A 13799-nucleotide genomic window follows, 5' to 3' on the forward strand; every position below is an offset into this window, starting at 1 on the left:
TTGGCCTGGAGCGGTGAACCGTGGCCAATGGGAGCCACGATTGGCCGAACCTGCGGATGAGGCAGGTCAACAAACTGGCCCGGCCCGCCAGGGTGCTTACCCTGTTGGGCCATGTGCCAAAGGTTGCCGATCCCTGCACTACTGCAATACTATGTCTAGTTCCGGTGTCCACAACTGAAGAATGATAAATTGGAAGGGATTCAGAGAAGAGCCACAAGAATGATTAAAAGATTAGAAAACATGCCTTACAGTGCTAAACTCAAGGAGCTCAATTTAGGTAGCTTAACAAAAAGAAGGTTAAAGGGTTTCTTGATCACAGTCTATAAGTAATTACATGGGGAACAGATATTGGATAGTGACACTTCAATCCAGCAGACGAAAGTATAATAAGATCCTATGGCTGGAAGCTGAAGATAAACACAGTCAAACTGGAAATAAGTCACAAATTTTGAACAGTGAGGATAATTAACCATTGAAACAACTTACCGAGACATGTGGTGAATTCTCCACTGGCAATTTTAAAATCAATATTAGATGTATTTTTAAAATATATGCTCTAGTGCAAACAGGAATTATTTTGGGGAAGTTCAATGGCTTGCGTTATACAAGAGGTCAGACTAGATTTTAACAGTGGTCTCTCCTGACCTTAGAATGTAGGAATACAGAAATTGACCTGTGGCTTGCCCCATGAGACAAAGAAATAGCCACTGCATAGTCCAGGAAAACTGTTGAGCTTCTATAGCCAAGTAGCCACAGAATCTGTTTTAGGCTGGACAAACCACATTGTCCTTAAGCCTTGAAGTAAAGAGCTTTAAACTTTGGATTTTATTAGATTCTTAATGCAAGGCCACAGCTGGGAGAAGAGTGCTATCAAAGAACTGTTAAATTGTGTTTTCCCCCCAGAATTAATACATTTTCTACAGAGATCACTTTTTGACCATATATACAATGTGTTTTATGGTTAAAAGAGAAATTGCTGATATTTTAACATTTTAATAAAACACAACCCCAAAGCTGTCAACTGAGGTAATGTGCAGTATGATATAGAAGTGTCTTGGGAAATATGCTCTGAGATGTTGTCAATAATGAAACTAAGGGTACATCTACACTACAGCGGGGAGTCGATTTAAGATACGCAAATTCAGCTACGTGAATAGCGTAGCTGAATTCGACGTATTACAGCCGACTTACCCCGTTGTGAGGACGGCGGCAAAATCGACTTCTGCCGCTTTTTGTCGGCGGCGCTTACTACCACCTCCGCTGGTGGAGTTAGAGCGCCGATTCGGGGATCGATTGTCGCGTCCCAACGGGACGCGATAAATCGATCCCCGAGAGGTCGATTTCTACCCGCCGATTCAGGCGGGTAGTATAGACCAGGCCTAAATCACTGTTTTATATTAGTTTGTTTTACAAGATGAAGAGTCACTGTATTTAACTATGTAAAAAATAAGAACCCATGCAAAAAGACACGGATCAAATAATACCAGTTACAAATCAAATCAAGAGTATAGACACAGGCAAACAGTCAATGTATTGATATTTATATATTAACAGCTAATGCCCTTCTGAGATATTAATATCAACTGCAATCTTTGCTAAACTCTCTTCATCTTTAATCTGAAGCTACTCACAACAAAATCTGTAAATCTCAGTGAGATTTGGACAGTTACGGCACTGTTTGCAGTCATGTGTATCCTCTCACTCCATTGCCTTTTGCCCCATTGCGCATTAACGGTGTTGTATAAATTTTAATCCTGTGTTGCATTGGTTCATGGATATAATTTAGTGCAAATCTGTTGAGAATTACCTATAAACATCACTTTCAACCAGTTGTATCACAAATATGATTGATTATTACTGAATCTGATGTAAAATACAAAGAAAAAGTAATAAATTACTATGTATAAAGCCTGATTATGGGCTTACTTACGTGGGTATACATTAGGAATAACTCCATTGAAATCAGTGGCATTCTAGCACTGTAAAACTTCCTTAAACAAAACTGTAGTCAATCCCAGAGAGCACATAAATGTTTTCAAAGTACTCTACAGATATTAACTGATTAATCCTTCCATCCCACCTGTGAGCTGGAAATAAACCTGCAGTTTTATAGTGTTTTATATTTTCCAAGCACGTTACAACTGTAATTGATTTAAGTGAGTGAGGAAGGTAAACGAGTGCTATTATCCTAATTTAGCAAATGGGAAACCCAAGATTCATGAAAAGGATTTGACTACAAAGTGATTTGACTACACAGGGAATCAAGCATCAACATTTTCTTTTGGCCCAAGTTTTGTCAGGGGAAGGGAGTTCAGCCACAGGGGCATCCTTTCCCTTCCTCAGGCTTTTCTGAAAGCCCTGTACCCAGACAGAAGTGTGTAAATATTGACCGAAAGGTGAGAGGGCATGGCCAGTCTGTTATGCTCTAACAAGCATTAATCCCTTCCAAACCTACTGAGATTTGCTTTCATAACTGAAATCTGACGCTGAAAGCATTAATTTAGGTGGCTGCTTTTGCCATGCCAAATTCCTTGTGGGAGGCAATGGGGGGAAAAGGGGTCTAGGCAAAGGCAGGGAAGCCATGACTGCATGATTCCTGAGGGATGCAGAATCCAAGGATAAGATATAGAAATGTGGGGCTCAAAGGGACCTCAAGAAGTCACGAAATCCAGCCCCCTGCACTGTGGCAGGGCCAAGTAAATCTAGATCATCCCTGATAGATGTTTGCCCAACCAATTTTAAGAAGCCTCCGATGATGGAGATTCCACAACCTGCCTTGGCAGCCTATTCCAGAGCTTAACTATTCTTGTAGTTAGAATTTTTTTTCCTAATAGCTAACCTAAATCTCGACTGCTGGTGATTGAGCCCATTGCTTCTTGTCCTACTTTCAGTGGACATGGAGAACACATAATCACAGTCCTCTTTATAACAGCCCTTATCACATTCCACTCTCTCTTATTTTCTCAAGACTAAACATGGCCAGTTTTTTTAACCTTTTTTCATAGGTCAGGCTTTCTAAGCCTTTTATCATTTTTATTGCTCTCCTCTTGACTATCTGCAATTTGCCCACATCTTTCCTAAAGTGTTGGGTGCCCAGAACTGGACACAGTAGTCCAACTGTGGCTTCACCAGTACCTAGTAGAGTGGGATAATTACCTCCCATGTCTTACATACAACATTACTGTTAATACACCCCAGAATAATATTCACCTTTTTTGCAGCTGAATCACTTTGTTGACTCATATTCAATTTGTGAACCACTATAACCTCCAGATCTTTTCCCACAGCACTATCCCCCACTAAGTTATGGTGGATAACTTATTCAGTTATCCCCCATTTTGTAGTTGTGCATTTGATTTTTTCCTTTCTAAGTGAAGTTCTGTGCACTTGTCTTTATTGAACTTCACCTTGTTGAATTCAGACTAGTTCTCCAATTTGTCAAGGTCCTTTTGAATTCTAATCCTGTCCTCCAAAGTGCTTGCAACCCCTCCCAGCTTGATGTCATCCACAAATTTTATAAGCACATTCCCAACTTCATTATCCAAGTCATTAATGAAAATATTGAGTCCCAGGACTGACCCCTGGGGGCCCCAGTAGATACACCCTCCCACTTTGACTGCAAACCATCAATAACTACTCTTTGAGTATGGTCTTTGAACCAGTTGTGTAGCCACCTTATAGTAATTTAATTTAGACAACATTTCCCTAGTATGCCTATCAGAATGTTATGGGCCTGTGTCAAAAGCCTTACTAAAATCAAGTTGTACCATATTTACTGCTTCCCTCTACCCTCTAGGCCAGTGACCTTGTCAAAGAAGGAAATTAGCCTGACATACTGGGAAAGACCCAAGTTGCAGTTCAGGCCCTTCCCAGTTGAAGGAAGTTGAAATTTCCTGGCGCATCTACAATGCCATGAGACCTGCAGGATTCCCTTCTCCCACAAGATCTGCAGGATTTTCCTTATAGATGTCAGAACATCCTTGAGTTGGGAGGGCTATTCCTGCTTATCTACAGTTGGCCAACCCATCCCTGACACTGGCCTAAAATATTTTTCAATTTAAAGCCTAAACTTTTTTCCCTCCATGTGAATATACATTGTTTTTGCCTCTCAAATCCCCTAGTGATCTTTTGATTAGGAAAAAAAAAATTCACATAATGATTTTTTAAAGAATTGCATGTATTTTTGCAAATAGATACCACATTTTGGTTTACTGACATGGCATGACTGATTCTTTCTTAAATTCTGCTTAAATTTTACTCCAGACACCTCTGTAAGACAATAGAGTGGAGACCATTTGAAGATTTTTTTTTTCTTCATTCAGATGCATGCTTCACAACAGATGGGTATCACCCTATGTAAGATTCCCCAACTGCCTCTTTATGGTAGCTTTAAATCCCCTGTGTGCTGATGGAGTGGTGTAAAGGGGATCTGTATTCACTGTAAGCTACTGTAAGACAGGAGGGGACCATGTTTATATATAAACTATACAAATGAGGAAAATGTTCACATTGTTGTGCTTTTCATTTTCACAATCTATGGGTCAGTGATAAAAACAATTAATGCTCATTAAAAAATAATTCCAAAGTCTTGTACAGGTACATACAAATTACCCATAAGCTTTAGAGTACTGGGTGATTAGGCTGTCACACACTGCGCCCCTTAAACTCAGACAGAAATTGATCCTCCATAAACCTATAAAGCCTTCAGCTTTTCATGACTCCAAAAGCATGGTAAACATTCCACCCACCCTCAGGTGTGTTTTTCCACAGACCTCTTATTTTGAGTTTTCTTTCTGTGTTGTTGGTGCTAGTGGTATTAAAAAGAAAAAAAATGTTCATTTTAACTTCTTTATAGTTTATGGAATAATAAACCAAATGTTTACAAAATCAAAAACACAAAATCGGTAGGGGGGAAATAAACTTCCATGTGGATATTAAAAAATTAAAATTGTATGAGACGTTGGTTCTTTGTTTTTAAGTAAACATCTCATCATCTGATGTATTTATTAGTGGTTAAAAGGAGTTCCGAGTACACACTGCATATGCATATTAATTTTAATATCATTTACGTACTAAGGAATGTAGTTCAGTTTACTAATAAGTAGAGATATGCTGAATATCTGTTTTAAGTATTGTAGACAACTGGAAAGTGCATTTGCATCATTATTTTCTGTGGACAGCAGGGCCTCATTCACAGTTTGATTAGTTGTAGTTGGGCATCTCTTGTAGAAATCCCTAGTGGTGAGAAAAACAGATCAGTATTAAATATTGAAATATATTTGGACTGCCACTTTAAAAAACAAAAGAAGAAAAGGACTGTCTTTTGGGGAAGTCTATTATCCACAATTACCCTGGATTAATTTAAAGATTTTTACCAAATGCCCAACCTTCTTTATTTCAAATCTCTTTTTAAAATTTATTTCATGAAACCTGCCTTCCTTTATTAAACTCATCACTAGCAGTCTGTCCACTCCTTGCGTTTTCACTGTTGTCACATATATCCTATATGTCTGACATTGATGTAAGGACCTCCTTTTTATGTATTCTGTAAAACATCATTTATGTTCTTAGCACTCTATACACGGAAAAGTAATATCTTTTAAATCTGCACCATCTCATGGGTTTTAGTTTTTAGGTGGAGCACTAATATAGTGAGACAGTTTGTATTAATACCTGGATGTTGCCATTTGTTGCATTCTGTCATGATGGTAGTAGCCTTTTCATTAAGAGAACCTGGAAGGTTATAGAAGAAGACAGCACCACTGTAAATAGAAGACAACTAATGCTGAAGCAGTTATTTTTAGCATGCATATTTCTCTTAACAAAACAAACACAAAAGGAGCCAACTGTAGTCTGGAATTGCTAGTCATAGATAAATGCAAGTGGCATGAAGCCAAGTTGCATATCCCAATTAAGAGGATAAGTAGAAGAATATAATTTGTGTCTCTGCTATATCTATCTTATTTATGGTTCGTAATACAAGTGCCTGATTTGGACCACCAGAATCTGTTTGATTTAATAATTATACATTTATTAGCACTGTAAATAATTATTATGAAACAGATTTTCTCCTTCATTGCTAATCTCCCTTTATGTTTTACAGTACTAACATAAAATTTTGGATTGAAATCAAAGTATAGAATTATTTTCTTAAAGTCAGGAAGAAAAGCATTCTACCTACATTTATCATTAACTGAAAAATTAACATAGGAAATTTATTTTGTGTGGTAAACAAAGACAGAAATTCTGCAGTGGTAGGATAGTAAAATCACAAGGTTTGTTTGTTTGTTTTTTAATTATTGGTAACGTCATGATTATGGTCCAGATGCTGACATCCTTACATCAAATTTTACTCCATGAATGACCCCATCGGAGCTCATAGGTGTAATCAGAGATATTAGTAAGGTATTAGGTATTGGGTAAGGAACATAGGTAACTGATTACCCTGCTGGAATTTATTTACTCTTTGTGAGTAAGGGTGTCAGAATCTGGCCCTATGACATTATCACTGTAGGTTCCTTTGTTTATTCCCAACTTTGTGACTCATGGTTCTAGAATTTAAGATGCCGTGAAACAGCTGATTGGCGGTAGGCACTGGGAGGGAAGGGGAGGCACTGATCGGCGGGGCCTGCCAGCGGGCAGGAGGCAATGGGGGAGGGGGATGTTGGTAGGGGGGCGCCTCCTTGCCCGCCTCCCACCTCACCTCCCCGCCTGCCTCCTCATGAAGCGCGGGCCCCCCCAAAGCATGGGGCCCAGGTGGTCGCCCTGATTCGCCTTACCTTAGGGAAGGCTCTGGCTGTAGTTGTCACACTGATATTGGGAAGCATTATATCAGACAAGGTCTCTGTTAAAATACAGTCCACATTTTACGAACAAGTTTAAGAACCCTTGCCACTCCCAGTTGAAACTGAAGGGGAATTTGTTTAGGTGATATTTAGGTAATTTATAATACAGTTGCGATTTTGTTCAGACACCAGGATTAACAACCCTAGATTTGCAGAAAATGCAGGAGCTTTTTAATAATGAAACACCAGATTTTTAAAGGATTTCAGGTGTCTGAAGATACAGATAGGTGCCTAGTGGGACTTAGGTGCCTATCTGTATCTTTAGGCACCTAAATACCTTTACAAATCAGGGCCCCAAAGTCTGTCTAACAGAAGGGACCAGTAGCAGTACAATGCTCCCTACGACTATTCTGGGACATTGCTTCACTTTTGACTTAAAATATCCCATTCCCTGAATCATCATCATCATTTTCTTAATCATACCTAAATTTTCCTAAAGTTTACCCCTGCAAGTCCTGCCTCAGTGCTATTTAGTTTCTGAGATTGATAGTATTCTGCATCAAAAGGTTGTCAAGGTTTCAGGATGATAGACAGCAAGGCCTAGTTTGATTACAGGGTGAAGAAACATCTTGAGATTTTGTTGAAAGCAAGCGCAAAGACATTAGTGTGGAGGCAGCTTTAGGACTTTTATGCCTTTTGAATAGCAGGAACTGGGAGAGTTGTAGAGATGAGAATCTGTGCCTGATTCTAATTTCAGACTTACACCAGTGAGAATCAGGAGTAACTCCATCAGAATCAGACCTTCTGTCTTCAAGAGAAGTGGGATAATGTTACATTGTGTGGCAGGTTCAGTAGCTTACTGTGTGCATGAACTGCTGTGGATAAAGAAGAAATACTGAGGTAAAAAAAGCCCTTGGGGGTGAGGGAGTGTATGTGTATATGTACACTTTATCTGGATTAGGTACAGGGAAGAGAATTAATTCTTGCATACCTGGGGTAGGGTCATTCTCACTTCCCCTCTTCAAAAAATGTATACAATTCTCATGGAAATTAGGTCGATGGTGCATGCAGTTGCATAAGGAAGAGTGTTTGCTGAGATTATCAAAGTGTTCAAAAGCAAAACAGGATATTTTCTACCAGGAATATAGTGCAATTTTCATACCAAAATGCCTGGTGCTGTGTTTGTCCTTGTACTGACTTTTTGTATTCTTAATAGCTGTCTTGTCCAAGAACCTTAAATGATTAATGAAAGCAGAGTATGTGCTGGGGTCTAGTTGAATTTGTATTTGGGTGGTATGTTGCCTTCTGACCAAATGTCAGACAAATTAGCATGTAATTGATTGATGTGCATGTCATTAGACTGAAAGATTTCTGAATAAGGGGATATATGATAAAAATGGAACATATAGTATTAAAAATAGTCTTCCAAAATTCAGGTTTGAAGTAACATCTTCAAACCTATTTCTAATATATTAAAATGTGGATATTGCAGCACTTGCCCATTTTAGAATTTAATCAGAAGCCAAAACTTTCAAAAGACTCCAGAATGAAGAATATGGATAATGGAAAAGTGTCACTCAGGCCAGCAAGCAGTGCTAACAGATTGTCATGTCTTTGTCGAATAGTGATCACTCATTCTGGAGTCAAGTAAAGACCATACAAATTGTAATTTTATAGATCTTGAAAGATGCCTAATCCAAGCAATCTTCCTTGCTATTTTATTACATAAAGGTCTAACAAACTCAGTAAAATGTTGAAAAAACTGTACAAGTTCATAGTAAAGCCTAAGTAATAAAGCACTGTAAAATGGGATTACTGATATAAAACTGTGGATTAGCATAAATCCTATTTACCCCTTCTTAATAAGGTATTATAAAGCAAGCAGGTTTATGTAATAGAATTTGATCTTATTTAATTTTCTTTTTTAAGCAAGGGTCTGTTGACCCTAAAATATGTCATACAAAAGCCAATTTGTGAAATACACTTCACTACAGATTCTAAAAGATCTCTTGTGATCAATACTAATACACAAACTCAACATAATTGTATGCTGAATGTAATTTAGACTTTAGATCCCTATACTGTCACTTTAAGAGCCTTATACTGTTGTTATCATGCAGGCAAACCTACCACTAAAATCAGTAGGAATCATTCCCATGTATCAGCATTGAAATTGGGATCAAAGTGTACATTTCTGTAATATTTTACATAGAAGTATTTTGAATGATTTGCATATTTAATATTGTCCTCTTTTTTATTACATTTCCCTGGAAATGCAAATATGCTGTATGTGGCACAGTCTGCTAATAAATTGGCTTAGTGTAATTATTTGTTATTCCTAATTGTATTATCAGTACTGCCACTCAGTTTAGAAAGATCAGGGTTCTGCTTCTGAAATGTTATGGTAAACATTATAAAATTAGATTACTTCACATGTTGTGCCATTCTTGCATATGATAAATGAAATTATCTAACTGTTCATTTCTAACTTCTACAGTTTTCTATACTGAATACAATACATGAAAATACAATACAGAAATTAGTTGTAATCATGAATGATCATCTTTAATATGCTCATTTCTATGTAAAGTATAGTCTTATTAGCTACATTATTACAAATGTCTTTGTGAAGTCATTTTGCTGATTAATGAAAATGGACTTGTTTCCATTTGAGTTACACTTCTGCCTCATGATAAAGGTTAATTATGAAGTTTAGGATAAGTAGAATTGGAAAATGGGTTTATTTATGAAAAGATAGTATTCCTTTTCCAGGCTGCTTATCAGATGCTTAACTTTAATTTTTATACCATGTTTGCTCTTAATGTACATTTCACAGAGACAATGTTGAAAACCATTTAACTAATAAAATTACTACCATGATAATGTTGATAGCAAGACATTAGTCAAAAAATAAATACTTGTAATCAAACTAAGTTTAAGGTTTAAAATATATATATATATATATTTTAACATTGTCTTCTTGTGTTGCTCAGATATAATGTCCACATTATTTTTAAGAGCATTTAAGAAGCCTACAATCTGATGTAAAATCTCAGATAACATTTCCCTGAAAGTTTTATCATGTGAACTGCCTCTGATTCCACTTATATTTCCTTGAACTCTGCATGGCCATATGAATGATTTTCAGACTTTAAATCTGGAGTGATACAGTCTAAACTCAAATTATCAGCTTTATTGAAAGGAAGATTTAATCTGATTGTATACAATTTTCTTTATTACCCCCAGTGCACATAAGTTATTTGTCTCGATAAAGTTTTTTTTAAATGAATGGTTGAGTTGGAGAGGAATTTTTTAAAAAAATTCTGCCTATGATAATGCAGTATTAATCTTGCTCATCAGCCCACTGAGGTGAAAGCCCGCCATGCATGCATCTGAGGACAGATGTGGCTGTTTGTGCAAATAAATCCTCTCTGTCATTAGGGGTACATGCTGCCCTGACTGAAGGAGTGGAGCTCCTAGCACATGCATATTCTACAGAAGGATCAGTCAACTCAAGCAAGATTCATCATGGCAATGTTGGGAGACACCAAGAGAGATTTTCAAAAGTACTCAGGACCATGGCAGCTCCCATTGTAATGCAATATCGTCAGATTTTCCTTTTCTTTGGAAAAACTGTTCAACCCTACAATGCACTCTGTCTCAACTTCTATGCAGTAGCAAAGTGCACACTTTTTGCAGACTAGCAGTTGTTGCTAATTGCAGCATTCCCACTAACCTGCCTGCAAGCTAGATACATCCTATAACTTGTAGATTTCGGGGTTGTGGGCCTAAATTCTGTGAAGATGCCTGATTTCTGTGACATTCTGGTGCAGTAGACTGGAAATTCTGTAATGCCTTCAATTACATTTTAAAACAGAGATAGTAAATGAAGTACATATGAAATTGTAATAGACAATCAATACATTACCTCTAGTGATTACTTATTTTGATAGAAAATTCCATTTACTTTACTCTGTTTCCACATTTGCAATTTTCTATATGCCAAAGATTTTTGGATGGATAATGTATAGGTACACAGAGAAAGTTATAAAAACCTTTTCTAGAAATTTTGGCAGGTTCTAGGCCAAATTATTTCATTTTAAAATTTCTATCACAGCTTTTTAAAAAGCAGAAAATTTCAAAAAGCAACATGCTTTTGTGAATCATTTGTTTCTTTCAAAATGGCCACACTTTCATGGAAATGTTTTATATTTGAAAAAAATTGACCAGCTCTACTGAATATGAAATGTTCATTTAAAAACTCCATGATAGGCAATCATTACATGAAATAATTACATAATAAACAATTATTTCTTCAAGAGCATTTTTATGGACTCCTGTGTCAATAGTGTTCACACTGAGAAGTCAAGACTCTGCTGAATAGAGTACTGCAAATAGTGCACATCCTGATGTCACTGCTGAGAAAAGGTCTGTCAGAAATTCAGTAATTAAATTTTAAACATTTTGTATATTACTGTAATAATACACAGAAAGGGAAAAGAACACTTCATTAAAAAAAAATAATTAGCTTAAAACCCAGAAAGGAAATGACACTCCAAGTTAAGACTGAGAGCCAAATTCCAAGGCCCAGATCCACAAAATGACTTAAGCCCCTAATTCTAAAATGAGAGTCTCAAAACCCCTGCTCATCTAACTTTAGAAGTGCCTAAAGTCCCTCGGCACCTACATTTTTTGCTGTAAAAATCCCCTAGCTGCCTAAGTTTCTGCCACTGGGCCTGCACATAATGCCTCAATGCAGGTGCTCTTAATCCCAGAGTGCTCCTCCAACCAGGTGAAGATAAGCATTGCCCTGCCTATCTCACAATTCATAAAGCTCACCTAACGCTATACAAAAAAGCCCAGGGGTGGTCTCCATTATAACCTTCAACTCGGTGATTAGAAAACTCACCGAGCATGTGGGAGTCCATGGTTCAATCCTCCCATGCACACAAACACGCCTTGTCTGATGAAGAGAAGAGGTTTAAACCTGGGTTTCCCACCTGTCAGGCAAGACCACTGAACTATAGATTCATTCCTACTCATCCTCTGGCCCAATACATATTGGAATTCCAATTTCAGTGGAACAACTTCAGCAGAGGAAATTGAGAGTCACTCAAAATATCCTGTAGTCCAAGGGGTAGGTAAGCTTGTGGATTTGGGCCTAATAGATTTCTCCTCGTGTCCCTTTTTCTTATTGATTTTCTATAGTACCTTCTATTATATGTTCATTACTATCCAGTTCCTCTTTCTTCTATTTGTTTTTTTTTATATATATATATAAAAATGCATTTATTTATTTATTTTTATAGCAGCCTTCACTTCCCCATCTAAACCAGGTTTGTTTGTTTTTTAACCAATATGGCCTTCTTTCTCAATTGTGGCATTTGGGGCATCTAGTAAAGTGTTCTTAAACAATTCCAAGTTATCATTCAGCTTTAATGGCTTGCAATCTCAGACTCTGACCATGAGGGGAGAGTGTGATGAAACTGCTTTCTCATTCTGGCATTCCAATACACCGCCTCAGAAGTCCTATACATAAAATAGTTTGGGGTATAGATCCACATTGACCAGCAGGCACCCCTGCATCTATATCAATGAGTTTTAATAGCCCTTCCACAACATTTTATTACCATTAATTATGAGAACTTGTGATAATCCTAACATTCATATACATTTCCAATCCCTTTGTGAACCTTGTTAAGTTCTTGGCCTCAATTCCTTCCTGTGGCAATAGATTCCATTGTTTAATTACATGTTGTGCAAAAAGTATTTCCTTTTATAGGTTTTGACTTTCCCACATTTTAATTTCATTGATTGTCACCTGGTTCTTGTGTTGTGAACATTTGGAAGTACAGTCTGGAGTTGGTGTTTTATCACTTTTTAAATTACCAATGTGTTCCATCACCTCTTCTTCTCATACTTCCGTCTCAGAAAGTACCTCATCTTTTTACTAAAAAAAAACAGGTCTGGGGTTGGTATCTCCAACATTCTTGATGATAAATATTGATATAAAGAAGTCATTTAGCTTCTCAAAAATGTTCTTTTCTTCCTTAATTGTTCCTTTTTATAACTGGATCTAGGGATTCTTTCGCAGACTTCTTGCTTCTGATAACCATACTGGTTTACTCCTTGCCTTCCTGGTTCTCTTTTAGTTGAGTGGTACACATCCACTGATAGTACATTGTTTTCTTAAGTAGCATCCATGCCACCTCTGAAGATTTTATTTCCTTAACTTTTAACTTTCGGACCTTTTTGATTATATTTCTCATTTTATTGAAATCTCCCTTTCTAAAGTTTAGTGTCACTCTGACACTTTTTGGAACCCTATTTGCCGCTGGGATGTTGAACCTAATTATGTTGTGGCCATTATTACTTAGGAGTTCAGCTATTTTCACATCTTGAATTAGTGTGTGTGTGTAATTTAAAATTAAGTCAAGAATTTATTCAATTATTGTGTGCTCTAAAACTTGCTGTTCCAATAAGTCATCACTTGAAATGTCAAGAAATTCTCTCTAAATTTTCTCCGATGCTGTTTGTGCCATTAGATTAGTTTATATGTGAGTAGTTGAAGACCCACATTATTATTACACCTCTACCCCGATATAACGCTGTCCTTGGGAGCCAAAAAATCTTACTGTGTTATAGGTGAAACCGCGTTATATCGAACTTGCTTTGATCCGCCAGAATGTGCAGTCCCGCCCCCTCGGAGCACTGCTTTACCGCGTTATATCCAGATTCGTGTTATATCGGGTTGTGTTATATCGGGGTAGAGGTGTATTTTGCTAGATTTTGTGTCTGATCTCTCAGTGTTGCACATTCAATTTCTTTTTCTTGATCAGGAGGCAGGTATTATAGTCGTATCATTTACGTTCTTACAGTTTGGAATTTATATCCTTATAAATTCAATCTGTGAACTTCTCCACTCAGAATTTTTTTCTTGATAGATTGTATGGAATTCCTAATACAAAGAGCTACTGCTTTTACATTTTTGGTCTACTCTCTCTTTCATACATA

The 13799-nt window shown here is 37.1% G+C and overlaps 1 protein-coding gene and 1 long non-coding RNA gene across 4 annotated transcripts in view; one reads left to right on the forward strand and one right to left on the reverse strand.

Moving 5' to 3' along the window:
* KHDRBS2 (KH RNA binding domain containing, signal transduction associated 2) overlaps positions 1 to 13799 on the forward strand; it is a 624118-nt gene that overhangs the window by 439992 nt on the left and 170327 nt on the right. The gene's annotated exons all lie outside the window — the stretch shown is intronic.
* On the reverse strand, positions 4916 to 6835 carry LOC117875204. Its single transcript, XR_004645213.1, has 3 exons — positions 6780 to 6835; positions 5674 to 5733; positions 4916 to 5235 (listed from the first exon to the last, which is right to left on the reverse strand). It is a non-coding gene; the product is annotated as an uncharacterized LOC117875204 (long non-coding RNA).

This window comes from Trachemys scripta, chromosome 3 (genome assembly GCF_013100865.1).
Source record: "Trachemys scripta elegans isolate TJP31775 chromosome 3, CAS_Tse_1.0, whole genome shotgun sequence".
NCBI classification, from domain to species: Eukaryota; Metazoa; Chordata; order Testudines; family Emydidae; genus Trachemys; species Trachemys scripta.